The sequence below is a fragment of the Hyperolius riggenbachi genome, chromosome 3 (assembly GCF_040937935.1).
Source record: "Hyperolius riggenbachi isolate aHypRig1 chromosome 3, aHypRig1.pri, whole genome shotgun sequence".
NCBI classification, from domain to species: Eukaryota; Metazoa; Chordata; class Amphibia; order Anura; family Hyperoliidae; genus Hyperolius; species Hyperolius riggenbachi.
The window spans coordinates 121,628,784-121,655,974 of record NC_090648.1 but is presented as its reverse complement, the minus strand read 5'-3'; the positions used below and the strand labels follow the sequence as shown (position 1 = coordinate 121,655,974).

The following is a 27,191-nucleotide window of genomic DNA, read 5'->3' as shown; positions in this document are numbered from 1 at the left end:
GATCTCACACCTTTTCAGAGGTATTCATCGCTTTCAAAGCCTGCTCTCATGGCCTATTCTCTCACCACCACAAAAAAAGTGTGATTGTGTGCTCCTAGTCTGTGTCAAGCCTCCATTGAAGTCCACTCACCTCTATGGAGATGATCTTAATAGTCACCTTGGCTTGCTGATTTGGACAAACGCTCCCTGTCTTCTACCGGTTTTCTTCTTAACAAACAATTGACTTGGTCTTATAAAGATTTATGACATGTGCTTCATTTTAACGAGTTACGCATCACAGGCCAAGTGTCCTGGTGATAAAGGCACCTCCCCAACAGCAGCAACGGAGCTCCAGTGGCGCAATCGGTTAGCGTGCGGTACTTATAAGACAGTATCTGTTGAGCAATGCCGAGGTTGTGAGTTCGAGCCTCACCTGGAGCAGAGATAGTTGCCCTTTTGCTTCCTTTAATCACCTTTCTCCTATGACCCAAAACATTCAAGCCAAAGGGTGCCAGTATGCCACTGCTACACGCAGGAGCTGTCATTGCCCAACAAGGGAAGCTTGTTTTGAGTGAGGACCAAAAAGAATGAGACCAATGCTTTTGCTTGTTGAAGAGCAGTGGAGGAAGCTGGCAAGAGCTATATCACCTGCAAAATCCATGGCACAACACAAGGAAAAGAAGTACGTCCATTTGCAACTCATTTGCTGCAAGAGGCATTGTGCAGTCTCTGTGGAGCAAAAGCCTACTTGCTGCACTTCTACAGCATGCCCCAGTGGCCTAATGGATAAGGCACTGGCCTCCTAAGCCAGGGATTGTGGGTTCGAGTCCCATCTGGGGTGGCACATTCCTTCTTTGGCCCTTACATGTAGCATACCAACACACATTGTACTCTGATACAAATGACTTGGATTCTCATGGCTGCCAAAGGCTTTTAAAGTGGACCAGAACTCTTGCACAGGAAAGAAGGAGAACATAGAGAAATGCACCCTGTGTATGTATTTAGAGACTTTAGCCTGTCCCCCTCATTTGTGTCTAATCACTAGTTGTGGTGATCACCCTGGGTCACATGACTGCCAATGGCAGATAAGCTCATTTGAAAGCACAGGCTGTTAACAATATGTCTGCTTCCATCAGTCAGGAAGTAGAAACAGTGCAGATTTATCTTAGGATTTCTATTAGCTGTAACAAAGAAATGTTTCTTGTTTAAAGGTTGTTATGCTGTTGCGTATCTTTTAGAGCAGAAAGGACGTTCTGAGTTCAGGTCCACTTGAAATTCGACAAGGCTTTCAATGGGTATCCCACATCTCGTTACAAAAGGTCAAAGAAATGTAAAGTCACTATCATGTCACCACACTATGGAAAATCATAGCAAATCCACCTTCAAAATGCACTTCCTGCTGATTTTCACGGACCCATTTCAAAGCTAGATGCAACGCGCAATTGTGAACATCTCAATTGGCCGGCTCTGCTGTCATATATATTTATATCTTCTATAATAATAAATTCAATCTGTCATTTTGGGTGCTGTGTGTAAGATACGCCTTGCCCAGTAAATACCCCAGGGATTCCCTGCATCATGCCTGCATGTGTAGTCTGCCCAACTCAGCCGACTGCATTGCGACTCTGGAGGAGTGGCACCTGCTGGGGATAAAACATGACTTGAGATAGGTGTGCTTTTCCTTATTATCGCCTTATATGCAGTAGGAACATGCACATTTAGCAGCAGACCAGAATGATCTCACACCTTTTCAGAGGTATTCATGGCTTTCAAAGCCTGCTCTCATGGCCTATTCTCTCACCACCACAAAAAAAGTGTGATTGTGTGCTCCTAGTCTGTGTCAAGCCTCCATTGAAGTCCACTCACCTCTATGGAGATGATCTTAATAGTCACCTTGGCTGCGTCTAGTTAAAAATGGCGCCAGCCGAATAATGGCGCCATTTTTAGAACGATATTTTAAAACGATAATTATCGTTTTATATAAAAACGATAATTATAGTTTTAATAGCTCTGCACGAAATATATCGTTTAGCCATGTAGCCCTAACTAATCCGCCGCATTCCCGACGCTCTATTCTAACTAAATCCCCCCCCCCCCCCTAAATCCCCGGGGGGCAATCTAGCAGCGTTTCTCGAGTGAAGCAGGGCTATGAGCTGAAGCCCTGCCTCACAGGTGTCTGTCATCGGCGGATCTCCGCCTCTCCCCGCCCCTTTCAGTCTTCCTCCTCTGAGAGGGGCGGGGGAGAGGCGGAGTTCCGCAGATGACAGACACCTGTGGGGCAGGGCTTCAGCTCAAAGCCCTGTCTCACACGGAAGCTAATGCTGTCAGCAAAATCCACGACTGAGAAATTCGTGGATTTTGCAGGTAGACAGTGAGGGGGGAGTTTGGGGGGGCTCTACATAGTTTCATGTGGCCGTTTTCTTAGGGCTATTAGCTAATATATGTATTTAGATAAAATTAGGTTTTTACAATTTTTCTCTTTAAAGCAATACAATTAATTCATTTGTTTAATATAAATGGATATTTAACTTAATTGACAATTGTATATTCCATTTGAATTATTTAAAAAAAAAAAAAAATTAAAACCTTGGAGTCTCGAACTTAAAAAGTAGTGAGTCCATACTTGCTATCCCTTTCATCTACCCACTACGCTATTTTATTTTTACTGTAAACAGAGCTAGTAATGTTTTAGTTATTTTTTTTTTTTTACATACACATTAGTTCAATAGTGCCATCTAGCGATTACATTAAATACAGACTGTTGTAAAGATAAATTAGCTGCTGATATTAATTTAATAATACTTGTAATAGACCAATATGTATGTATCAATATATCTTTATCTCTATATCTCTGTGTGTGTGTGTGAATCTATCTATCTATCTATCTATCTATCTATCTATCTATCTATCTATCTATCTATCTATCTATCTATCTATCTATCTATACAGAAAATATATATATATTAATATTTATAAATATAATTTATGGAAGAAGGTTCATACATGTATTTATGCATGTATTCACGTATATTTTTATCCCCTTCCCGACCGCCCACAGCCGACCGGCGGGGTGAAAGTGGTGTCTGCAACGACCACAATACGCCCTTCGTTGGCGGCTCGTTGCGTAGTAGCTGGCCGTGGATCGTGCGCTCGGATGCGCGTGCATCCGTCGGCAATAGGCTCCGCCCACCCACGTCAGCCCGCTGTCCGTTCCGCCGCGGGTTGTTAACTCCTTGATCGACGCATACAATGCGTATAATACGCTTTCTAATGTAAACAAAGCGTATTGTACAGGCTGCCTCCTTCCCTGGTGGTCCAAGTGACTGAGGGACCACCAGGGCAGGCTGCAGCCCCCCTATTATGCACCCAAACACACTGATCCTCCCCCCCCTGCCCCCTGATCGCCCACAGCACCCCTCATACCCCCCCCTGAACACCCTCTCAGACCCCTGTTTGCACCCAATTACCCCCCTACTCATCCATCAATCACTCCCTGTCACTATCATTCAACGCTATTTTTTAGATTAGGCCCTAAACTACCCCCTGGGTGCTCCTGATCATCCCCCTCACCCTCATATCCTCCACAGAACACCCCCTCCCCCCCCCCCACCAGGTGTACTGTATACATCTATTCTCCCCTATAATCACCACTTATAACCTGTCAATCACCCATCAATCACCCCCTGTCACCACCTGTCACTGCCACCCATCAGATCAGACCCTAACCTGCCCCTTATGGGCACCCTATCACCCGCCCACACCTTTAGATCGCCCTCAGACACCCCCCTCCTGATCACCTCGCCAGTGCATTGCTTGCATCTATTCCCCCCCTCTTATCACCCCCTGAGACACCCTTAAATCACCTACTGTCAACACCTGTCACCACCTAGCACACATACCCATCAGATCATGCCTTATTTTGCCCCGTGTTTACTCCTGATCACTCAGCAAAACCCTCAGATCCCCTTCAGACCCCCTTCCGATCACCTACCCAGTGCATTGATTGCATCTATTCTCCTCTTTAATCACCCAAAGAGACAACCATTAATCACCTCCTGTCATATCTGTCACCCCCTAGCACTCCTATCCATCAGATCAGGCCGTAATCTTCCCCCGCGGTCTTCTGATCACCCGACCAAACCCTCACCCGCCCCACCGCAGTGACAGAATTTTTTTTTTATGATCACTGCTGGTCAGTACGACTTCATTGTGGCTGAGACCAACCGTTAGGCCACACAATATGCAACTGCCAATCCAATAAGCTACCATGCCCAGTCTTTTCGGTGGAAACCACTCCAAGTTTCCGAACGTAACATTTTTGTGTGCCTTCTCCTTAACATGGGTGTAGTAAAAAAAGAATGTATTGTGGTCTTATAGGTCTACGCACCCAAAACATCACATGCCCATGTTCTCTGCTGCCATGTCCAGGTCACGATTTGAGAAAATCCTGCGCTTCCGGCACTTCAGTGCCAATACAACCTGTCAGTCATCTAAGAGGACACCCTGCTTATGACCGGTTCCACAACATTATGTCCCGCATAGACCACCTGTCATGAAAATTTTCAGATGCTTATACCCCACAGCTGGCCCTGTGGAGCAGGTGCCCAGCGCTGTATTTGCTAGGCACCTGCTCCACAGGGCCAGCTCTGTATTTACTGCCCCAGGGCCCATCTTGTATTCATTGGGAACCTGCTCCTCAGGTTCCCCCAAGCTTGTTACTATTCTTCTGTATTTTGATCTTGTACCTTGTCATTCTGATACCCTGTTGCCGAACCTCGGCTCGCTCTTAGACTCTGCATCTGACTCCTGATTCTGTACCCCGATATTTCTGATACCCTGTTGCCGAACCCTGCTTGTTTATTAGTCTCCGCCTCTGCGTTCTGAATCTGTACTGTATTTGTCCGTGTGTTACGACCTGGCTTGCCTGACTTCGAGAACTGACCTTACTGTTAGAGGCAGTTCCCAGATCTGTTAGTGACACTCTCTCCTAGATGTCACTCACGTTCTGTCCTTCCTACGCTCCGCCTGACTCCTCCCCCGGGAGAGTCCAGGCCTTTCGGAAGGTATCTGTATTGCTGCAGTACTTCATACTGTACGGCACTTGTTTCTGAGGCTTAGTCCTCAAGGTATTACTGTTGCACCAAGCACTTACACTACTCAGGTGTTCAGAGGTTAGCGTTATATCGGATTATCGGTGATACTGCAGATCATCGATAATCGGGTATATTCTGCATTCTCGGTGATACTGCAGTTCACCGGTAATCAGACCCTCTCTCTGCTACACCGATCGTGACAGTTGGGGACTAACGCTGCACGTTAAGTGAAAGTGCTGCATGCTGTGCATTATACACGTTATTAGCTGCGTTGGACTGTCTGCACATGCTCAGTAATGACTTGGAAGCATACATTTCATTGCCTGTATTTTGTACTGTATCTGCTGTATGCGACGGTAACGCTGCGTTGCCACTTTTTGGGCGCGTTGCGTTGTAAGCTTGCGGTGCGACTTTAACGTGGCATCAAACCGCAACGTCCCACTGTGAATCTAGCCTCACTTGTGACAAAAAATTAACTCTTCTATTAACTGACCATACACCGAACGAAATACCTTGGGGTGTCTTCTTTCTAAAACTGTGTCACTTACGGGTTCCTATACTGCCCTGGCATTTAAGTGGGCCAAAATATTGATGAGTAGTCTGGAAACCAAATGCCTCCAAATGACTGTTCTGGGGTATAAGCATCTGAAAATTTTCATGACAGGTGGTCTATGCGGGACATAATGTTGTGGAACCGGTCATAAGCAGGGTGTCCTCTTAGATGACTGACAGGTTGTATTGGCACTGAAGTGCAGGAAGCGCAGGATTTTCTCAAATCGTGACCTGGACATGGCAGCAGAGAACATGGGCATGTGATGTTTTGGGTGCGTAGACCTATAAGACCACAATACATTCTTTTTTTACTACACCCATGTTAAGGAGAAGGCACACAAAAATGTTACGTTCGGAAACTTGGAGTGGTTTCCACCGAAAAGACTGGGCATGGTAGCTTATTGGATTGGCAGTTACATATTGTGTGGCCTAACGGTTGGTCTCAGCCACAATGAAGTTGTACTGACCAGCAGTGATCATAAAAAAAAAATTCTGTCACTGCGGTGGGGCGGGTGAGGGTTTGGTCGGGTGATCAGAAGACCGCGAGGGAAGATTACGGCCTGATCTGATGGATAGGAGTGCTAGGGGGTGACAGATATGACAGGAGGTGATTAATGGTTGTCTCTTTGGGTGATTAAAGAGGAGAATAGATGCAATCAATGCACTGGGTAGGTGATCGGAAGGGGGTCTGAAAGGGATCTGAGGGTTTGGCTGAGTGATCAGGAGTAAACACGGGGCAAAATAAGGCATGATCTGATGGGTATGTGTGCTAGGTGGTGACAGGTGTTGACAGTAGGTGATTCAAGGGTGTCTCAGGGGGTGATAAGAGGGGGGGAATAGATGCAAGCAATGCACTGGCGAGGTGATCAGGAGGGGGGTGTCTGAGGGCGATCTAAAGGTGTGGGCGGGTGATAGGGTGCCCATAAGGGGCAGGTTAGGGTCTGATCTGATGGGTGGCAGTGACAGGTGGTGACAGGGGGTGATTGATGGGTGATTGACAGGTTATAAGTGGTGATTATAGGGGAGAATAGATGTATACAGTACACCTGGTGGGGGGGGGGAGGGGGTGTTCTGTGGAGGATATGAGGGTGAGGGGGGATGATCAGGAGCACCCAGGGGGTAGTTTAGGGCCTAATCTAAAAAATAGCGTTGAATGATAGTGACAGGGAGTGATTGATGGGTGAGTAGGGGGGTAATTGGGTGCAAACAGGGGTCTGAGAGGGTGTTCAGGGGGGGGGGGGGGTATGAGGGGTGCTGTGGGCGATCAGGGGGCAGGGGGGGGAGGATCAGTGTGTTTGGGTGCATAATAGGGGGGCTGCAGCCTGCCCTGGTGGTCCCTCAGTCACTTGGACCACCAGGGAAGGAGGCAGCCTGTACAATACGCTTTGTTTACATTAGAAAGCGTATTATACGCATTGTATGCGTCGATCAAGGAGTTAACAACCCGCGGCCGAACGGACAGCGGGCTGACGTTGTGGGTGGGCGGAGCCTATTGCCGACGGATGCACGCGCATCCGAGCGCACGATCCACGGCCAGCTACTACGCAACGAGCCGCCAACGAAGGGCGTATTGTGGTCGTTGCAGACACCACTTTCACCCCGCCGGTCGGCTATGGGCGGTCGGGAAGGGGATAAAAATATACGTGAATACATGCATAAATACATGTATGAACCTTCTTCCATAAATTATATTTATAAATATTAATATATATATATTTTCTGTATAGATAGATAGATAGATAGATAGATAGATAGATAGATAGATAGATAGATAGATAGATAGATAGATAGATAGATAGATAGATAAGATAGATAGATTCACACACACACACAGAGATATAGAGATAAAGATATATTGATACATACATATTGGTCTATTACAAGTATTATTAAATTAATATCAGCAGCTAATTTATCTTTACAACAGTCTGTATTTAATGTAATCGCTAGATGGCGCTATTGAACTAATGTGTATGTAAAAAAAAAAAAAGAACTAAAACATTACTAGCTCTGTTTACAGTAAAAATAAAATAGCATAGTGGGTAGATGAAAGGGATAGCAAGTATGGACTCACTACTTTTTAAGTTCGAGACTCCAAGGTTTTAATTTTTTTTTTTTATTAAAATAATGCAAATGGAATATACAATTGTCAATTAAGTTAAATATCCATTTATATTAAACAAATGAATTAATTTTATTGCTTTAAAGAGAAAAATTGTAAAAACCTAATTTTATCTAAATACATATATTAGCTAATAGCCCTAAGAAAACGGCCACATGAAACTATGTAGAGCCCCCCCAAACTCCCCCCTCACTGTCTACCTGCAAAATCCACGAATTTCTCAGTCGTGGATTTTGCTGACAGCATTAGCTTCCGTGTGAGACAGGGCTTTGAGCTGAAGCCCTGCCCCACAGGTGTCTGTCATCTGCGGAACTCCGCCTCTCCCCCGCCCCTCTCAGAGGAGGAAGACTGAAAGGGGCGGGGAGAGGCGGAGATCCGCCGATGACAGACACCTGTGAGGCAGGGCTTCAGCTCATAGCCCTGCTTCACTCGAGAAACGCTGCTAGATTGTCCCCCGGGGATTTAGGGGGGGGGATTTAGTTAGAATAGAGCGTCGGGAATGCGGCGGATTAGTTAGGGCTACTCTTAAACGATAAAAAAAATTAGCATAAAAACGATAAATAACGTTTTGGCCGGCGGCGCCATTTTTTAACACTATAAAACGAAAATTATCGTTGAATAATGCATTTCTATGGGGCGCCATTTTTTAAAAACGGTATCTGGCGCCATTTTTAATAGACCCCACCTTGGCTTGCTGATTTGGACAAACGCTCCCTGTCTTCTACCGGTTTTCTTCTTAACAAACAATTGACTTGGTCTTATAAAGATTTATGACATGTGCTTCATTTTAACGAGTTACGCAACACAGGCCAAGTGTCCTGGTGATAAAGGCACCTCCCCAACAGCAGCAACAGAGCTCCAGTGGCGCAATCGGTTAGCGCGCGGTACTGATAAGACAGTATCTGTTGAGCAATGCCGAGGTTGTGAGTTTGAGCCTCACCTGGAGCAGAGATAGTTGCCCTTTTGCTTCCTTTAATCACCTTTCTCCTATGACCCAAAACATTCAAGCCAAAGGGTGCCAGTATGCCACTGCTACACGCAGGAGCTGTCATTGCCCAACAAGGGAAGCTTGTTTTGAGTGAGGACCAAAAAGAATGAGACCAATGCTTTTGCTTGTTGAAGAGCAGTGGAGGAAGCTGGCAAGAGCTATATCACCTGCAAAATCCATGGCACAACACAAGGAAAAGAAGTACGTCCATTTGCAACTCATTTGCTGCAAGAGGCATTGTACAGTCTCTGTGGAGCAAAAGCCTACTTGCTGCACTTCTACAGCATGCCCCAGTGGCCTAATGGATAAGGCACTGGCCTCCTAAGCCAGGGATTGTGGGTTCGAGTCCCATCTGGGGTGGCACATTCCTTCTTTGGCCCTTACATGTAGCATACCAACACACATTGTACTCTGATACAAATGACTTGGATTCTCATGGCTGCCAAAGGCTTTTAAAGTGGACCAGAACTCTTGCACAGGAAAGAAGGAGAACATAGAGAAATGCACCCTGTGTATGTATTTAGAGACTTTAGCCTGTCCCCCTCATTTGTGTCTAATCACTAGTTGTGGTGATCACCCTGGGTCACATGACTGCCAATGGCAGATAAGCTCATTTGAAAGCACAGGCTGTTAACAATATGTCTGCTTCCATCAGTCAGGAAGTAGAAACAGTGCAGATTTATCTTAGGATTTCTATTAACTGTAACAAAGAAATGTTTCTTGTTTAAATGTTGTTATGCTGTTGCGTATCTTTTAGAGCAGAAAGGACGTTCTGAGTTCAGGTCCACTTGAAATTCGACAAGGCTTTCAATGGGTATCCCACATCTCGTTACAAAAGGTCAAAGAAATGTAAAGTCACTATCATGTCACCACACTATGGAAAATCATAGCAAATCCACCTTCAAAATGCACTTCCTGCTGATTTTCACGGACCCACTTCAAAGCTAGATGCAACGCGCAATTGTGAACATCTCAATTGGCCGGCTCTGCTGTCATATATATTTATATCTTCTATAATAATAAATTCAATCTGTCATTTTGGGTGCTGTGTGTAAGATACGCCTTGCCCAGTAAATACCCCAGGGATTCCCTGCATCATGCCTGCATGTGTAGTCTGCCCAACTCAGCCGACTGCATTGCGACTCTGGAGGAGTGGCACCTGCTGGGGATAAAACATGACTTGAGATAGGTGTGCTTTTCCTTATTATCGCCTTATATGCAGTAGGAACATGCACATTTAGCAGCAGACCAGAATGATCTCACACCTTTTCAGAGGTATTCATGGCTTTCAAAGCCTGCTCTCATGGCCTATTCCAGCCTTTCTCAACCTTTTTACCTTGGAGGAACCCTGTAAATAACTTTTGGATCCCAAGGAACCCCTGCAAACAATTTTTTGGTCTCGAGGAACCCCTACATTTATTTTTCAGGAGGCATGGTCTTTAAATAGGTTAGGCTGCTAATTTCACTATCTCCTATTACACTGCCACTCATTATACCGTCTCCTGACCCCCCAATTTAGTGTTTCTTGTTACAGTACCACCTATTATAGTGTGCTCTATTATACTTCCCCCACGATGGGGTAAAATGCCAAGGAACCCCTGCAGAGTCCTCAAGGAACCCTGGGGTTCCAGGGAACCCTGGTTGAGAAAGCCTGGCCTATTCTCTCACCACCACAAAAAAAGTGTGATTGTGTGCTCCTAGTCTGTGTCAAGCCTCCATTGAAGTCCACTCACCTCTATGGAGATGATCTTAATAGTCACCTTGGCTTGCTGATTTGGACAAACGCTCCCTGTCTTCTACCGGTTTTCTTCTTAACAAACAATTGACTTGGTCTTATAATGATTTATGACATGTGCTTCATTTTAACGAGTTACGCATCACAGGCCAAGTGTCCTGGTGATAAAGGCACCTCCCCAAGAGCAGCAACGGAGCTCCAGTGGCGCAATCGGTTAGCGCGCGATACTTATAAGACAGTATCTGTTGAGCAATGCTGAGGTTGTGAGTTCGAGCCTCACCTGGAGCAGAGATAGTTGCCCTTTTGCTTCCTTTCATCACCTTTCTCCTATGACCCAAAACATTCAAGCCAAAGGGTGCCAGTATGCCACTGCTACACGCAAGAGCTGTCATTGCCCAACAAGGGAAGCTTGTTTTGAGTGAGGACCAAAAAGAATGAGACCAATGCTTTTGCTTGTTGAAGAGCAGTGGAGGAAGCTGGCAAGAGCTATATCACCTGCAAAATCCATGGCACAACACAAGGAAAAGAAGTACGTCCATTTGCAACTCATTTGCTGCAAGAGGCATTGTGCAGTCTCTGTGGAGCAAAAGCCTACTTGCTGCACTTCTACAGCATGCCCCAGTGGCCTAATGGATAAGGCACTGGCCTCCTAAGCCAGGGATTGTGGGTTCGAGTCCCATCTGGGGTGGCACATTCCTTCTTTGGCCCTTTCATGTAGCATACCAACACACATTGTACTCTGATACAAATGACTTGGATTCTCATGGCTGCCAAAGGCTTTTAAAGTGGACCAGAACTCTTGCACAGGAAAGAAGGAGAACATAGAGAAATGCACCCTGTGTATGTATTTAGAGACTTTAGCCTGTCCCCCTCATTTGTGTCTAATCACTAGTTGTGGTGATCACCCTGGGTCACATGACTGCCAATGGCAGATAAGCTCATTTGAAAGCACAGGCTGTTAACAATATGTCTGCTTCCATCAGTCAGGAAGTAGAAACAGTGCAGATTTATCTTAGGATTTCTATTAGCTGTAACAAAGAAATGTTTCTTGTTTAAAGGTTGTTATGCTGTTGCGTATCTTTTAGAGCAGAAAGGACGTTCTGAGTTCAGGTCCACTTGAAATTCGACAAGGCTTTCAATGGGTATCCCACATCTCGTTACAAAAGGTCAAAGAAATGTAAAGTCACTATCATGTCACCACACTATGGAAAATCATAGCAAATCCACCTTCAAAATGCACTTCCTGCTGATTTTCACGGACCCACTTCAAAGCTAGATGCAACGCGCAATTGTGAACATCTCAATTGGCCGGCTCTGCTGTCATATATATTTATATCTTCTATAATAATAAATTCAATCTGTCATTTTGGGTGCTGTGTGTAAGATACGCCTTGCCCAGTAAATACCCCAGGGATTCCCTGCATCATGCCTGCATGTGTAGTCTGCCCAACTCAGCCGACTGCATTGCGACTCTGGAGGAGTGGCACCTGCTGGGGATAAAACATGACTTGAGATAGGTGTGCTTTTCCTTATTATCGCCTTATATGCAGTAGGAACATGCACATTTAGCAGCAGACCAGAATGATCTCACACCTTTTCAGAGGTATTCATGGCTTTCAAAGCCTGCTCTCATGGCCTATTCTCTCACCACCACAAAAAAAGTGTGATTGTGTGCTCCTAGTCTGTGTCAAGCCTCCATTGAAGTCCACTCACCTCTATGGAGATGATCCTAATAGTCACCTTGGCTTGCTGATTTGGACAAACGCTCCCTGTCTTCTACCGGTTTTCTTCTTAACAAACAATTGACTTGGTCTTATAATGATTTATGACATGTGCTTCATTTTAACGAGTTACGCATCACAGGCCAAGTGTCCTGGTGATAAAGGCACCTCCCCAACAGCAGCAACAGAGCTCCAGTGGTGCAATCGGTTAGCGCGCGGTACTTATAAGACAGTATCTGTTGAGCAATGCTGAGGTTGTGAGTTCGAGCCTCACCTGGAGCAGAGATAGTTGCCCTTTTGCTTCCTTTAATCACCTTTCTCCTATGACCCAAAACATTCAAGCCAAAGGGTGCCAGTATGCCACTGCTACACGCAGGAGCTGTCATTGCCCAACAAGGGAAGCTTGTTTTGAGTGAGGACCAAAAAGAATGAGACCAATGCTTTTGCTTGTTGAAGAGCAGTGGAGGAAGCTGGCAAGAGCTATATCACCTGCAAAATCCATGGCACAACACAAGGAAAAGAAGTACGTCCATTTGCAACTCATTTGCTGCAAGAGGCATTGTGCAGTCTCTGTGGAGCAAAAGCCTACTTGCTGCACTTCTACAGCATGCCCCAGTGGCCTAATGGATAAGGCACTGGCCTCCTAAGCCAGGGATTGTGGGTTCGAGTCCCATCTGGGGTGGCACATTCCTTCTTTGGCCCTTACATGTAGCATACCAACACACATTGTACTCTGATACAAATGACTTGGATTCTCATGGCTGCCAAAGGCTTTTAAAGTGGACCAGAACTCTTGCACAGGAAAGAAGGAGAACATAGAGAAATGCACCCTGTGTATGTATTTAGAGACTTTAGCCTGTCCCCCTCATTTGTGTCTAATCACTAGTTGTGGTGATCACCCTGGGTCACATGACTGCCAATGGCAGATAAGCTCATTTGAAAGCACAGGCTGTTAACAATATGTCTGCTTCCATCAGTCAGGAAGTAGAAACAGTGCAGATTTATCTTAGGATTTCTATTAACTGTAACAAAGAAATGTTTCTTGTTTAAATGTTGTTATGCTGTTGCGTATCTTTTAGAGCAGAAAGGACGTTCTGAGTTCAGGTCCACTTGAAATTCGACAAGGCTTTCAATGGGTATCCCACATCTCGTTACAAAAGGTCAAAGAAATGTAAAGTCACTATCATGTCACCACACTATGGAAAATCATAGCAAATCCACCTTCAAAATGCACTTCCTGCTGATTTTCACGGACCCACTTCAAAGCTAGATGCAACGCGCAATTGTGAACATCTCAATTGGCCGGCTCTGCTGTCATATATATTTATATCTTCTATAATAATAAATTCAATCTGTCATTTTGGGTGCTGTGTGTAAGATACGCCTTGCCCAGTAAATACCCCAGGGATTCCCTGCATCATGCCTGCATGTGTAGTCTGCCCAACTCAGCCGACTGCATTGCGACTCTGGAGGAGTGGCACCTGCTGGGGATAAAACATGACTTGAGATAGGTGTGCTTTTCCTTATTATCGCCTTATATGCAGTAGGAACATGCACATTTAGCAGCAGACCAGAATGATCTCACACCTTTTCAGAGGTATTCATGGCTTTCAAAGCCTGCTCTCATGGCCTATTCCAGCCTTTCTCAACCTTTTTACCTTGGAGGAACCCTGTAAATAACTTTTGGATCCCAAGGAACCCCTGCAAACAATTTTTTGGTCTCGAGGAACCCCTACATTTATTTTTCAGGAGGCATGGTCTTTAAATAGGTTAGGCTGCTAATTTCACTATCTCCTATTACACTGCCACTCATTATACTTCCCCCACGATGGGGTAAAATGCCAAGGAACCCCTGCAGAGTCCTCAAGGAACCCTGGGGTTCCAGGGAACCCTGGTTGAGAAAGCCTGGCCTATTCTCTCACCACCACAAAAAAAGTGTGATTGTGTGCTCCTAGTCTGTGTCAAGCCTCCATTGAAGTCCACTCACCTCTATGGAGATGATCTTAATAGTCACCTTGGCTTGCTGATTTGGACAAACGCTCCCTGTCTTCTACCGGTTTTCTTCTTAACAAACAATTGACTTGGTCTTATAATGATTTATGACATGTGCTTCATTTTAACGAGTTACGCATCACAGGCCAAGTGTCCTGGTGATAAAGGCACCTCCCCAAGAGCAGCAACGGAGCTCCAGTGGCGCAATCGGTTAGCGCGCGATACTTATAAGACAGTATCTGTTGAGCAATGCTGAGGTTGTGAGTTCGAGCCTCACCTGGAGCAGAGATAGTTGCCCTTTTGCTTCCTTTCATCACCTTTCTCCTATGACCCAAAACATTCAAGCCAAAGGGTGCCAGTATGCCACTGCTACACGCAAGAGCTGTCATTGCCCAACAAGGGAAGCTTGTTTTGAGTGAGGACCAAAAAGAATGAGACCAATGCTTTTGCTTGTTGAAGAGCAGTGGAGGAAGCTGGCAAGAGCTATATCACCTGCAAAATCCATGGCACAACACAAGGAAAAGAAGTACGTCCATTTGCAACTCATTTGCTGCAAGAGGCATTGTGCAGTCTCTGTGGAGCAAAAGCCTACTTGCTGCACTTCTACAGCATGCCCCAGTGGCCTAATGGATAAGGCACTGGCCTCCTAAGCCAGGGATTGTGGGTTCGAGTCCCATCTGGGGTGGCACATTCCTTCTTTGGCCCTTTCATGTAGCATACCAACACACATTGTACTCTGATACAAATGACTTGGATTCTCATGGCTGCCAAAGGCTTTTAAAGTGGACCAGAACTCTTGCACAGGAAAGAAGGAGAACATAGAGAAATGCACCCTGTGTATGTATTTAGAGACTTTAGCCTGTCCCCCTCATTTGTGTCTAATCACTAGTTGTGGTGATCACCCTGGGTCACATGACTGCCAATGGCAGATAAGCTCATTTGAAAGCACAGCCTGTTAACAATATGTCTGCTTCCATCAGTCAGGAAGTAGAAACAGTGCAGATTTATCTTAGGATTTCTATTAGCTGTAACAAAGAAATGTTTCTTGTTTAAAGGTTGTTATGCTGTTGCGTATCTTTTAGAGCAGAAAGGACGTTCTGAGTTCAGGTCCACTTGAAATTCGACAAGGCTTTCAATGGGTATCCCACATCTCGTTACAAAAGGTCAAAGAAATGTAAAGTCACTATCATGTCACCACACTATGGAAAATCATAGCAAATCCACCTTCAAAATGCACTTCCTGCTGATTTTCACGGACCCACTTCAAAGCTAGATGCAACGCGCAATTGTGAACATCTCAATTGGCCGGCTCTGCTGTCATATATATTTATATCTTCTATAATAATAAATTCAATCTGTCATTTTGGGTGCTGTGTGTAAGATACGCCTTGCCCAGTAAATACCCCAGGGATTCCCTGCATCATGCCTGCATGTGTAGTCTGCCCAACTCAGCCGACTGCATTGCGACTCTGGAGGAGTGGCACCTGCTGGGGATAAAACATGACTTGAGATAGGTGTGCTTTTCCTTATTATCGCCTTATATGCAGTAGGAACATGCACATTTAGCAGCAGACCAGAATGATCTCACACCTTTTCAGAGGTATTCATGGCTTTCAAAGCCTGCTCTCATGGCCTATTCTCTCACCACCACAAAAAAAGTGTGATTGTGTGCTCCTAGTCTGTGTCAAGCCTCCATTGAAGTCCACTCACCTCTATGGAGATGATCCTAATAGTCACCTTGGCTTGCTGATTTGGACAAACGCTCCCTGTCTTCTACCGGTTTTCTTCTTAACAAACAATTGACTTGGTCTTATAATGATTTATGACATGTGCTTCATTTTAACGAGTTACGCATCACAGGCCAAGTGTCCTGGTGATAAAGGCACCTCCCCAACAGCAGCAACAGAGCTCCAGTGGTGCAATCGGTTAGCGCGCGGTACTTATAAGACAGTATCTGTTGAGCAATGCTGAGGTTGTGAGTTCGAGCCTCACCTGGAGCAGAGATAGTTGCCCTTTTGCTTCCTTTAATCACCTTTCTCCTATGACCCAAAACATTCAAGCCAAAGGGTGCCAGTATGCCACTGCTACACGCAGGAGCTGTCATTGCCCAACAAGGGAAGCTTGTTTTGAGTGAGGACCAAAAAGAATGAGACCAATGCTTTTGCTTGTTGAAGAGCAGTGGAGGAAGCTGGCAAGAGCTATATCACCTGCAAAATCCATGGCACAACACAAGGAAAAGAAGTACGTCCATTTGCAACTCATTTGCTGCAAGAGGCATTGCGCAGTCTCTGTGGAGCAAAAGCCTACTTGCTGCACTTCTACAGCATGCCCCAGTGGCCTAATGGATAAGGCACTGGCCTCCTAAGCCAGGGATTGTGGGTTCGAGTCCCATCTGGGGTGGCACATTCCTTCTTTGGCCCTTACATGTAGCATACCAACACACATTGTACTCTGATACAAATGACTTGGATTCTCATGGCTGCCAAAGGCTTTTAAAGTGGACCAGAACTCTTGCACAGGAAAGAAGGAGAACATAGAGAAATGCACCCTGTGTATGTATTTAGAGACTTTAGCCTGTCCCCCTCATTTGTGTCTAATCACTAGTTGTGGTGATCACCCTGGGTCACATGACTGCCAATGGCAGATAAGCTCATTTGAAAGCACAGCCTGTTAACAATATGTCTGCTTCCATCAGTCAGGAAGTAGAAACAGTGCAGATTTATCTTAGGATTTCTATTAGCTGTAACAAAGAAATGTTTCTTGTTTAAAGGTTGTTATGCTGTTGCGTATCTTTTAGAGCAGAAAGGACGTTCTGAGTTCAGGTCCACTTGAAATTCGACAAGGCTTTCAATGGGTATCCCACATCTCGTTACAAAAGGTCAAAGAAATGTAAAGTCACTATCATGTCACCACACTATGGAAAATCATAGCAAATCCACCTTCAAAATGCACTTCCTGCTGATTTTCACAGACCCACTTCAAAGCTAGATGCAACGCGCAATTGTGAACATCTCAATTGGCCGGCTCTGCTGTCATATATATTTATATCTTCTATAATAATAAATTCAATCTGTCATTTTGGGTGCTGTGTGTAAGATAGGCCTTGCCCAGTAAATACCCCAGGGATTCCCTGCATCATGCCTGCATGTGTAGTCTGCCCAACTCAGCCGACTGCATTGCGACTCTGGAGGAGTGGCACCTGCTGGGGATAAAACATGACTTGAGATAGGTGTGCTTTTCCTTATTATCGCCTTATATGCAGTAGGAACATGCACATTTAGCAGCAGACCAGAATGATCTCACACCTTTTCAGAGGTATTCATGGCTTTCAAAGCCTGCTCTCATGGCCTATTCTCTCACCACCACAAAAAAAGTGTGATTGTGTGCTCCTAGTCTGTGTCAAGCCTCCATTGAAGTCCACTCACCTCTATGGAGATGATCTTAATAGTCACCTTGGCTTGCTGATTTGGACAAACGCTCCCTGTCTTCTACCGGTTTTCTTCTTAACAAACAATTGACTTGGTCTTATAATGATTTATGACATGTGCTTCATTTTAACGAGTTACGCATCACAGGCCAAGTGTCCTGGTGATAAAGGCACCTCCCCAACAGCAGCAACGGAGCTCCAGTAGCGCAATCGGTTAGCGCGCGGTACTTATAAGACAGTATCTGTTGAGCAATGCCGAGGTTGTGAGTTCGAGCCTCACCTGGAGCAGAGATAGTTGCCCTTTTGCTTCCTTTAATCACCTTTCTCCTATGACCCAAAACATTCAAGCCAAAGGGTGCCAGTATGCCACTGCTACACGCAGGAGCTGTCATTGCCCAACAAGGGAAGCTTGTTTTGAGTGAGGACCAAAAAGAATGAGACCAATGCTTTTGCTTGTTGAAGAGCAGTGGAGGAAGCTGGCAAGAGCTATATCACCTGCAAAATCCATGGCACAACACAAGGAAAAGAAGTACGTCCATTTGCAACTCATTTGCTGCAAGAGGCATTGTGCAGTCTCTGTGGAGCAAAAGCCTACTTGCTGCACTTCTACAGCATGCCCCAGTGGCCTAATGGATAAGGCACTGGCCTCCTAAGCCAGGGATTGTGGGTTCGAGTCCCATCTGGGGTGGCACATTCCTTCTTTGGCCCTTACATGTAGCATACCAACACACATTGTACTCTGATACAAATGACTTGGATTCTCATGGCTGCCAAAGGCTTTTAAAGTGGACCAGAACTCTTGCACAGGAAAGAAGGAGAACATAGAGAAATGCACCCTGTGTATGTATTTAGAGACTTTAGCCTGTCCCCCTCATTTGTGTCTAATCACTAGTTGTGGTGATCACCCTGGGTCACATGACTGCCAATGGCAGATAAGCTCATTTGAAAGCACAGGCTGTTAACAATATGTCTGCTTCCATCAGTCAGGAAGTAGAAACAGTGCAGATTTATCTTAGGATTTCTATTAGCTGTAACAAAGAAATGTTTCTTGTTTAAATGTTGTTATGCTGTTGCGTATCTTTTAGAGCAGAAAGGACGTTCTGAGTTCAGGTCCACTTGAAATTCGACAAGGCTTTCAATGGGTATCCCACATCTCGTTACAAAAGGTCAAAGAAATGTAAAGTCACTATCATGTCACCACACTATGGAAAATCATAGCAAATCCACCTTCAAAATGCACTTCCTGCTGATTTTCACGGACCCACTTCAAAGCTAGATGCAACGCGCAATTGTGAACATCTCAATTGGCCGGCTCTGCTGTCATATATATTTATATCTTCTATAATAATAAATTCAATCTGTCATTTTGGGTGCTGTGTGTAAGATACGCCTTGCCCAGTAAATACCCCAGGGATTCCCTGCATCATGCCTGCATGTGTAGTCTGCCCAACTCAGCCGACTGCATTGCGACTCTGGAGGAGTGGCACCTGCTGGGGATAAAACATGACTTGAGATAGGTGTGCTTTTCCTTATTATCGCCTTATATGCAGTAGGAACATGCACATTTAGCAGCAGACCAGAATGATCTCACACCTTTTCAGAGGTATTCATGGCTTTCAAAGCCTGCTCTCATGGCCTATTCCAGACTTTCTCAACCTTTTTACCTTGGAGGAACCCTGTAAATAACTTTTGGATCCCAAGGAACCCCTGCAAACAATTTTTTGGTCTCGAGGAACCCCTACATTTATTTTTCAGGAGGCATGGTCTTTAAATAGGTTAGGCTGCTAATTTCACTATCTCCTATTACACTGCCACTCATTATACCGTCTCCTGACCCCCCAATTTAGTGTTTCTTGTTACAGTACCACCTATTATAGTGTGCTCTATTATACTTCCCCCACGATGGGGTAAAATGCCAAGGAACCCCTGCAGAGTCCTCAAGGAACCCTGGGGTTCCAGGGAACCCTGGTTGAGAAAGCCTGGCCTATTCTCTCACCACCACAAAAAAAGTGTGATTGTGTGCTCCTAGTCTGTGTCAAGCCTCCATTGAAGTCCACTCACCTCTATGGAGATGATCTTAATAGTCACCTTGGCTTGCTGATTTGGACAAACGCTCCCTGTCTTCTACCGGTTTTCTTCTTAACAAACAATTGACTTGGTCTTATAATGATTTATGACATGTGCTTCATTTTAACGAGTTACGCATCACAGGCCAAGTGTCCTGGTGATAAAGGCACCTCCCCAAGAGCAGCAACGGAGCTCCAGTGGCGCAATCGGTTAGCGCGCGGTACTTATAAGACAGTATCTGTTGAGCAATGCCGAGGTTGTGAGTTCGAGCCTCACCTGGAGCAGAGATAGTTGCCCTTTTGCTTCCTTTCATCACCTTTCTCCTTTGACCCAAAACATTCAAGCCAAAGGGTGCCAGTATGCCACTGCTACACGCAAGAGCTGTCATTGCCCAACAAGGGAAGCTTGTTTTGAGTGAGGACCAAAAAGAATGAGACCAATGCTTTTGCTTGTTGAAGAGCAGTGGAGGAAGCTGGCAAGAGCTATATCACCTGCAAAATCCATGGCACAACACAAGGAAAAGAAGTACGTCCATTTGCAACTCATTTGCTGCAAGAGGCATTGTGCAGTCTCTGTGGAGCAAAAGCCTACTTGCTGCACTTCTACAGCATGCCCCAGTGGCCTAATGGATAAGGCACTGGCCTCCTAAGCCAGGGATTGTGGGTTCGAGTCCCATCTGGGGTGGCACATTCCTTCTTTGGCCCTTACATGTAGCGTAGCATACCAACACACATTGTACTCTGATACAAATGACTTGGATTCTCATGGCTGCCAAAGGCTTTTAAAGTGGACCAGAACTCTTGCACAGGAAAGAAGGAGAACATAGAGAAATGCACCCTGTGTATGTATTTAGAGACTTTAGCCTGTCCCCCTCATTTGTGTCTAATCACTAGTTGTGGTGATCACCCTGGGTCACATGACTGCCAATGGCAGATAAGCTCATTTGAAAGCACAGGCTGTTAACAATATGTCTGCTTCCATCAGTCAGGAAGTAGAAACAGTGCAGATTTATCTTAGGATTTCTATTAGCTGTAACAAAGAAATGTTTCTTGTTTAAAGGTTGTTATGCTGTTGCGTATCTTTTAGAGCAGAAAGGACGTTCTGAGTTCAGGTCCACTTGAAATTCGACAAGGCTTTCAATGGGTATCCCACATCTCGTTACAAAAGGTCAAAGAAATGTAAAGTCACTATCATGTCACCACACTATGGAAAATCATAGCAAATCCACCTTCAAAATGCACTTCCTGCTGATTTTCACGGACCCACTTCAAAGCTAGATGCAACGCGCAATTGTGAACATCTCAATTGGCCGGCTCTGCTGTCATATATATTTATATCTTCTATAATAATAAATTCAATCTGTCATTTTGGGTGCTGTGTGTAAGATACGCCTTGCCCAGTAAATACCCCAGGGATTCCCTGCATCATGCCTGCATGTGTAGTCTGCCCAACTCAGCCGACTGCATTGCGACTCTGGAGGAGTGGCACCTGCTGGGGATAAAACATGACTTGAGATAGGTGTGCTTTTCCTTATTATCGCCTTATATGCAGTAGGAACATGCACATTTAGCAGCAGACCAGAATGATCTCACACCTTTTCAGAGGTATTCATGGCTTTCAAAGCCTGCTCTCATGGCCTATTCTCTCACCACCACAAAAAAAGTGTGATTGTGTGCTCCTAGTCTGTGTCAAGCCTCCATTGAAGTCCACTCACCTCTATGGAGATGATCTTAATAGTCACCTTGGCTTGCTGATTTGGACAAACGCTCCCTGTCTTCTACCGGTTTTCTTCTTAACAAACAATTGACTTGGTCTTATAATGATTTATGACATGTGCTTCATTTTAACGAGTTACGCATCACAGGCCAAGTGTCCTGGTGATAAAGGCACCTCCCCAACAGCAGCAACGGAGCTCCAGTGGCGCAATCGGTTAACGCGCGGTACTTATAAGACAGTATCTGTTGAGCAATGCTGAGGTTGTGAGTTCGAGCCTCACCTGGAGCAGAGATAGTTGCCCTTTTGCTTCCTTTAATCACCTTTCTCCTATGACCCAAAACATTCAAGCCAAAGGGTGCCAGTATGCCACTGCTACACGCAGGAGCTGTCATTGCCCAACAAGGGAAGCTTGTTTTGAGTGAGGACCAAAAAGAATGAGACCAATGCTTTTGCTTGTTGAAGAGCAGTGGAGGAAGCTGGCAAGAGCTATATCACCTGCAAAATCCATGGCACAACACAAGGAAAAGAAGTACGTCCATTTGCAACTCATTTGCTGCAAGAGGCATTGTGCAGTCTCTGTGGAGCAAAAGCCTACTTGCTGCACTTCTACAGCATGCCCCAGTGGCCTAATGGATAAGGCACTGGCCTCCTAAGCCAGGGATTGTGGGTTCGAGTCCCATCTGGGGTGGCACATTCCTTCTTTGGCCCTTACATGTAGCATACCAACACACATTGTACTCTGATACAAATGACTTGGATTCTCATGGCTGCCAAAGGCTTTTAAAGTGGACCAGAACACTTGCACAGGAAAGAAGGAAAACATAGAGAAATGCACCCTGTGTATGTATTTAGAGACTTTAGCCTGTCCCCCTCATTTGTGTCTAATCACTAGTTGTGGTGATCACCCTGGGTCACATGACTGCCAATGGCAGATAAGCTCATTTGAAAGCACAGCCTGTTAACAATATGTCTGCTTCCATCAGTCAGGAAGTAGAAACAGTGCAGATTTCTCTTAGGATTTCTATTAGCTGTAACAAAGAAATGTTTCTTGTTTAAAGGTTGTTATGCTGTTGCGTATCTTTTAGAGCAGAAAGGACGTTCTGAGTTCAGGTCCACTTGAAATTCGACAAGGCTTTCAATGGGTATCCCACATCTCGTTACAAAAGGTCAAAGAAATGTAAAGTCACTATCATGTCACCACACTATGGAAAATCATAGCAAATCCACCTTCAAAATGCACTTCCTGCTGATTTTCACGGACCCACTTCAAAGCTAGATGCAACGCGCAATTGTGAACATCTCAATTGGCCGGCTCTGCTGTCATATATATTTATATCTTCTATAATAATAAATTCAATCTGTCATTTTGGGTGCTGTGTGTAAGATACGCCTTGCCCAGTAAATACCCCAGGGATTCCCTGCATCATGCCTGCATGTGTAGTCTGCCCAACTCAGCCGACTGCATTGCGACTCTGGAGGAGTGGCACCTGCTGGGGATAAAACATGACTTGAGATAGGTGTGCTTTTCCTTATTATCGCCTTATATGCAGTAGGAACATGCACATTTAGCAGCAGACCAGAATGATCTCACACCTTTTCAGAGGTATTCATGGCTTTCAAAGCCTGCTCTCATGGCCTATTCTCTCACCACCACAAAAAAAGTGTGATTGTGTGCTCCTAGTCTGTGTCAAGCCTCCATTGAAGTCCACTCACCTCTATGGAGATGATCTTAATAGTCACCTTGGCTTGCTGATTTGGACAAACGCTCCCTGTCTTCTACCGGTTTTCTTCTTAACAAACAATTGACTTGGTCTTATAATGATTTATGACATGTGCTTCATTTTAACGAGTTACGCATCACAGGCCAAGTGTCCTGGTGATAAAGGCACCTCCCCAACAGCAGCAACGGAGCTCCAGTGGCGCAATCGGTTAACGCGCGGTACTTATAAGACAGTATCTGTTGAGCAATGCTGAGGTTGTGAGTTCGAGCCTCACCTGGAGCAGAGATAGTTGCCCTTTTGCTTCCTTTAATCACCTTTCTCCTATGACCCAAAACATTCAAGCCAAAGGGTGCCAGTATGCCACTGCTACACGCAGGAGCTGTCATTGCCCAACAAGGGAAGCTTGTTTTGAGTGAGGACCAAAAAGAATGAGACCAATGCTTTTGCTTGTTGAAGAGCAGTGGAGGAAGCTGGCAAGAGCTATATCACCTGCAAAATCCATGGCACAACACAAGGAAAAGAAGTACGTCCATTTGCAACTCATTTGCTGCAAGAGGCATTGTGCAGTCTCTGTGGAGCAAAAGCCTACTTGCTGCACTTCTACAGCATGCCCCAGTGGCCTAATGGATAAGGCACTGGCCTCCTAAGCCAGGGATTGTGGGTTCGAGTCCCATCTGGGGTGGCACATTCCTTCTTTGGCCCTTACATGTAGCATACCAACACACATTGTACTCTGATACAAATGACTTGGATTCTCATGGCTGCCAAAGGCTTTTAAAGTGGACCAGAACACTTGCACAGGAAAGAAGGAAAACATAGAGAAATGCACCCTGTGTATGTATTTAGAGACTTTAGCCTGTCCCCCTCATTTGTGTCTAATCACTAGTTGTGGTGATCACCCTGGGTCACATGACTGCCAATGGCAGATAAGCTCATTTGAAAGCACAGCCTGTTAACAATATGTCTGCTTCCATCAGTCAGGAAGTAGAAACAGTGCAGATTTCTCTTAGGATTTCTATTAGCTGTAACAAAGAAATGTTTCTTGTTTAAAGGTTGTTATGCTGTTGCGTATCTTTTAGAGCAGAAAGGACGTTCTGAGTTCAGGTCCACTTGAAATTCGACAAGGCTTTCAATGGGTATCCCACATCTCGTTACAAAAGGTCAAAGAAATGTAAAGTCACTATCATGTCACCACACTATGGAAAATCATAGCAAATCCACCTTCAAAATGCACTTCCTGCTGATTTTCACGGACCCACTTCAAAGCTAGATGCAACGCGCAATTGTGAACATCTCAATTGGCCGGCTCTGCTGTCATATATATTTATATCTTCTATAATAATAAATTCAATCTGTCATTTTGGGTGCTGTGTGTAAGATACGCCTTGCCCAGTAAATACCCCAGGGATTCCCTGCATCATGCCTGCATGTGTAGTCTGCCCAACTCAGCCGACTGCATTGCGACTCTGGAGGAGTGGCACCTGCTGGGGATAAAACATGACTTGAGATAGGTGTGCTTTTCCTTATTATCGCCTTATATGCAGTAGGAACATGCACATTTAGCAGCAGACCAGAATGATCTCACACCTTTTCAGAGGTATTCATGGCTTTCAAAGCCTGCTCTCATGGCCTATTCCAGCCTTTCTCAACCTTTTTACCTTGGAGGAACCCTGTAAATAACTTTTGGATCCCAAGGAACCCCTGCAAACAATTTTTTGGTCTCGAGGAACCCCTACATTTATTTTTCAGGAGGCATGGTCTTTAAATAGGTTAGGCTGCTAATTTCACTATCTCCTATTACACTGCCACTCATTATACCGTCTCCTGACCCCCCAATTTAGTGTTTCTTGTTACAGTACCACCTATTATAGTGTGCTCTATTATACTTCCCCCACGATGGGGTAAAATGCCAAGGAACCCCTGCAGAGTCCTCAAGGAACCCTGGGGTTCCAGGGAACCCTGGTTGAGAAAGCCTGGCCTATTCTCTCACCACCACAAAAAAGTGTGATTGTGTGCTCCTAGTCTGTGTCAAGCCTCCATTGAAGTCCACTCACCTCTATGGAGATGATCTTAATAGTCACCTTGGCTTGCTGATTTGGACAAACGCTCCCTGTCTTCTACCGGTTTTCTTCTTAACAAACAATTGACTTGGTCTTATAATGATTTATGACATGTGCTTCATTTTAACGAGTTACGCATCACAGGCCAAGTGTCCTGGTGATAAAGGCACCTCCCCAAGAGCAGCAACGGAGCTCCAGTGGCGCAATCGGTTAGCGCGCGGTACTTATAAGACAGTATCTGTTGAGCAATGCCGAGGTTGTGAGTTCGAGCCTCACCTGGAGCAGAGATAGTTGCCCTTTTGCTTCCTTTCATCACCTTTCTCCTTTGACCCAAAACATTCAAGCCAAAGGGTGCCAGTATGCCACTGCTACACGCAAGAGCTGTCATTGCCCAACAAGGGAAGCTTGTTTTGAGTGAGGACCAAAAAGAATGAGACCAATGCTTTTGCTTGTTGAAGAGCAGTGGAGGAAGCTGGCAAGAGCTATATCACCTGCAAAATCCATGGCACAACACAAGGAAAAGAAGTACGTCCATTTGCAACTCATTTGCTGCAAGAGGCATTGTGCAGTCTCTGTGGAGCAAAAGCCTACTTGCTGCACTTCTACAGCATGCCCCAGTGGCCTAATGGATAAGGCACTGGCCTCCTAAGCCAGGGATTGTGGGTTCGAGTCCCATCTGGGGTGGCACATTCCTTCTTTGGCCCTTACATGTAGCATACCAACACACATTGTACTCTGATACAAATGACTTGGATTCTCATGGCTGCCAAAGGCTTTTAAAGTGGACCAGAACACTTGCACAGGAAAGAAGGAAAACATAGAGAAATGCACCCTGTGTATGTATTTAGAGACTTTAGCCTGTCCCCCTCATTTGTGTCTAATCACTAGTTGTGGTGATCACCCTGGGTCACATGACTGCCAATGGCAGATAAGCTCATTTGAAAGCACAGCCTGTTAACAATATGTCTGCTTCCATCAGTCAGGAAGTAGAAACAGTGCAGATTTCTCTTAGGATTTCTATTAGCTGTAACAAAGAAATGTTTCTTGTTTAAAGGTTGTTATGCTGTTGCGTATCTTTTAGAGCAGAAAGGACGTTCTGAGTTCAGGTCCACTTGAAATTCGACAAGGCTTTCAATGGGTATCCCACATCTCGTTACAAAAGGTCAAAGAAATGTAAAGTCACTATCATGTCACCACACTATGGAAAATCATAGCAAATCCACCTTCAAAATGCACTTCCTGCTGATTTTCACGGACCCACTTCAAAGCTAGATGCAACGCGCAATTGTGAACATCTCAATTGGCCGGCTCTGCTGTCATATATATTTATATCTTCTATAATAATAAATTCAATCTGTCATTTTGGGTGCTGTGTGTAAGATACGCCTTGCCCAGTAAATACCCCAGGGATTCCCTGCATCATGCCTGCATGTGTAGTCTGCCCAACTCAGCCGACTGCATTGCGACTCTGGAGGAGTGGCACCTGCTGGGGATAAAACATGACTTGAGATAGGTGTGCTTTTCCTTATTATCGCCTTATATGCAGTAGGAACATGCACATTTAGCAGCAGACCAGAATGATCTCACACCTTTTCAGAGGTATTCATGGCTTTCAAAGCCTGCTCTCATGGCCTATTCCAGCCTTTCTCAACCTTTTTACCTTGGAGGAACCCTGTAAATAACTTTTGGATCCCAAGGAACCCCTGCAAACAATTTTTTGGTCTCGAGGAACCCCTACATTTATTTTTCAGGAGGCATGGTCTTTAAATAGGTTAGGCTGCTAATTTCACTATCTCCTATTACACTGCCACTCATTATACCGTCTCCTGACCCCCCAATTTAGTGTTTCTTGTTACAGTACCACCTATTATAGTGTGCTCTATTATACTTCCCCCACGATGGGGTAAAATGCCAAGGAACCCCTGCAGAGTCCTCAAGGAACCCTGGGGTTCCAGGGAACCCTGGTTGAGAAAGCCTGGCCTATTCTCTCACCACCACAAAAAAAGTGTGATTGTGTG

General features: G+C 45.1%; 22 non-coding genes across 22 annotated transcripts; all 22 read left to right on the top strand.

Moving 5' to 3' along the window:
* The first annotated feature begins 327 nt into the window (after positions 1–327).
* Positions 328–420, top strand: TRNAI-UAU (transfer RNA isoleucine (anticodon UAU)). The gene is given in 2 exon segments: positions 328–365; positions 385–420. It is a non-coding gene; the product is annotated as a tRNA-Ile (tRNA).
* A 327-nt stretch (positions 421–747) lies between these two features.
* Positions 748–820, top strand: TRNAR-CCU (transfer RNA arginine (anticodon CCU)). Its single transcript has one exon. It is a non-coding gene; the product is annotated as a tRNA-Arg (tRNA).
* A 7,781-nt stretch (positions 821–8,601) lies between these two features.
* Positions 8,602–8,694, top strand: TRNAI-GAU (transfer RNA isoleucine (anticodon GAU)). The gene is given in 2 exon segments: positions 8,602–8,639; positions 8,659–8,694. It is a non-coding gene; the product is annotated as a tRNA-Ile (tRNA).
* Positions 8,695–9,021: 327 nt separating this feature from the next.
* Positions 9,022–9,094, top strand: TRNAR-CCU (transfer RNA arginine (anticodon CCU)). Its single transcript has one exon. It is a non-coding gene; the product is annotated as a tRNA-Arg (tRNA).
* A 1,570-nt stretch (positions 9,095–10,664) lies between these two features.
* Positions 10,665–10,757, top strand: TRNAI-UAU (transfer RNA isoleucine (anticodon UAU)). Its single transcript is given in 2 exon segments — positions 10,665–10,702; positions 10,722–10,757. It is a non-coding gene; the product is annotated as a tRNA-Ile (tRNA).
* A 327-nt stretch (positions 10,758–11,084) lies between these two features.
* TRNAR-CCU (transfer RNA arginine (anticodon CCU)) lies at positions 11,085–11,157 on the top strand. Its single transcript has one exon. It is a non-coding gene; the product is annotated as a tRNA-Arg (tRNA).
* Positions 11,158–12,379: 1,222 nt separating this feature from the next.
* On the top strand, positions 12,380–12,472 carry TRNAI-UAU (transfer RNA isoleucine (anticodon UAU)). The gene is given in 2 exon segments: positions 12,380–12,417; positions 12,437–12,472. It is a non-coding gene; the product is annotated as a tRNA-Ile (tRNA).
* A 327-nt stretch (positions 12,473–12,799) lies between these two features.
* TRNAR-CCU (transfer RNA arginine (anticodon CCU)) lies at positions 12,800–12,872 on the top strand. The gene has a single exon. It is a non-coding gene; the product is annotated as a tRNA-Arg (tRNA).
* Positions 12,873–14,374: 1,502 nt separating this feature from the next.
* On the top strand, positions 14,375–14,467 carry TRNAI-UAU (transfer RNA isoleucine (anticodon UAU)). Its single transcript is given in 2 exon segments — positions 14,375–14,412; positions 14,432–14,467. It is a non-coding gene; the product is annotated as a tRNA-Ile (tRNA).
* A 327-nt stretch (positions 14,468–14,794) lies between these two features.
* TRNAR-CCU (transfer RNA arginine (anticodon CCU)) lies at positions 14,795–14,867 on the top strand. The gene has a single exon. It is a non-coding gene; the product is annotated as a tRNA-Arg (tRNA).
* A 1,222-nt stretch (positions 14,868–16,089) lies between these two features.
* On the top strand, positions 16,090–16,182 carry TRNAI-UAU (transfer RNA isoleucine (anticodon UAU)). The gene is given in 2 exon segments: positions 16,090–16,127; positions 16,147–16,182. It is a non-coding gene; the product is annotated as a tRNA-Ile (tRNA).
* A 327-nt stretch (positions 16,183–16,509) lies between these two features.
* On the top strand, positions 16,510–16,582 carry TRNAR-CCU (transfer RNA arginine (anticodon CCU)). Its single transcript has one exon. It is a non-coding gene; the product is annotated as a tRNA-Arg (tRNA).
* Positions 16,583–17,804: 1,222 nt separating this feature from the next.
* TRNAI-UAU (transfer RNA isoleucine (anticodon UAU)) lies at positions 17,805–17,897 on the top strand. Its single transcript is given in 2 exon segments — positions 17,805–17,842; positions 17,862–17,897. It is a non-coding gene; the product is annotated as a tRNA-Ile (tRNA).
* A 327-nt stretch (positions 17,898–18,224) lies between these two features.
* TRNAR-CCU (transfer RNA arginine (anticodon CCU)) lies at positions 18,225–18,297 on the top strand. Its single transcript has one exon. It is a non-coding gene; the product is annotated as a tRNA-Arg (tRNA).
* Positions 18,298–19,867: 1,570 nt separating this feature from the next.
* On the top strand, positions 19,868–19,960 carry TRNAI-UAU (transfer RNA isoleucine (anticodon UAU)). The gene is given in 2 exon segments: positions 19,868–19,905; positions 19,925–19,960. It is a non-coding gene; the product is annotated as a tRNA-Ile (tRNA).
* Positions 19,961–20,287: 327 nt separating this feature from the next.
* On the top strand, positions 20,288–20,360 carry TRNAR-CCU (transfer RNA arginine (anticodon CCU)). Its single transcript has one exon. It is a non-coding gene; the product is annotated as a tRNA-Arg (tRNA).
* Positions 20,361–21,587: 1,227 nt separating this feature from the next.
* On the top strand, positions 21,588–21,680 carry TRNAI-UAU (transfer RNA isoleucine (anticodon UAU)). Its single transcript is given in 2 exon segments — positions 21,588–21,625; positions 21,645–21,680. It is a non-coding gene; the product is annotated as a tRNA-Ile (tRNA).
* Positions 21,681–22,007: 327 nt separating this feature from the next.
* TRNAR-CCU (transfer RNA arginine (anticodon CCU)) lies at positions 22,008–22,080 on the top strand. The gene has a single exon. It is a non-coding gene; the product is annotated as a tRNA-Arg (tRNA).
* Positions 22,081–23,302: 1,222 nt separating this feature from the next.
* Positions 23,303–23,395, top strand: TRNAI-UAU (transfer RNA isoleucine (anticodon UAU)). The gene is given in 2 exon segments: positions 23,303–23,340; positions 23,360–23,395. It is a non-coding gene; the product is annotated as a tRNA-Ile (tRNA).
* A 327-nt stretch (positions 23,396–23,722) lies between these two features.
* Positions 23,723–23,795, top strand: TRNAR-CCU (transfer RNA arginine (anticodon CCU)). Its single transcript has one exon. It is a non-coding gene; the product is annotated as a tRNA-Arg (tRNA).
* Positions 23,796–25,364: 1,569 nt separating this feature from the next.
* Positions 25,365–25,457, top strand: TRNAI-UAU (transfer RNA isoleucine (anticodon UAU)). The gene is given in 2 exon segments: positions 25,365–25,402; positions 25,422–25,457. It is a non-coding gene; the product is annotated as a tRNA-Ile (tRNA).
* A 327-nt stretch (positions 25,458–25,784) lies between these two features.
* On the top strand, positions 25,785–25,857 carry TRNAR-CCU (transfer RNA arginine (anticodon CCU)). The gene has a single exon. It is a non-coding gene; the product is annotated as a tRNA-Arg (tRNA).
* The last annotated feature ends 1,334 nt before the right edge of the window (positions 25,858–27,191 follow it).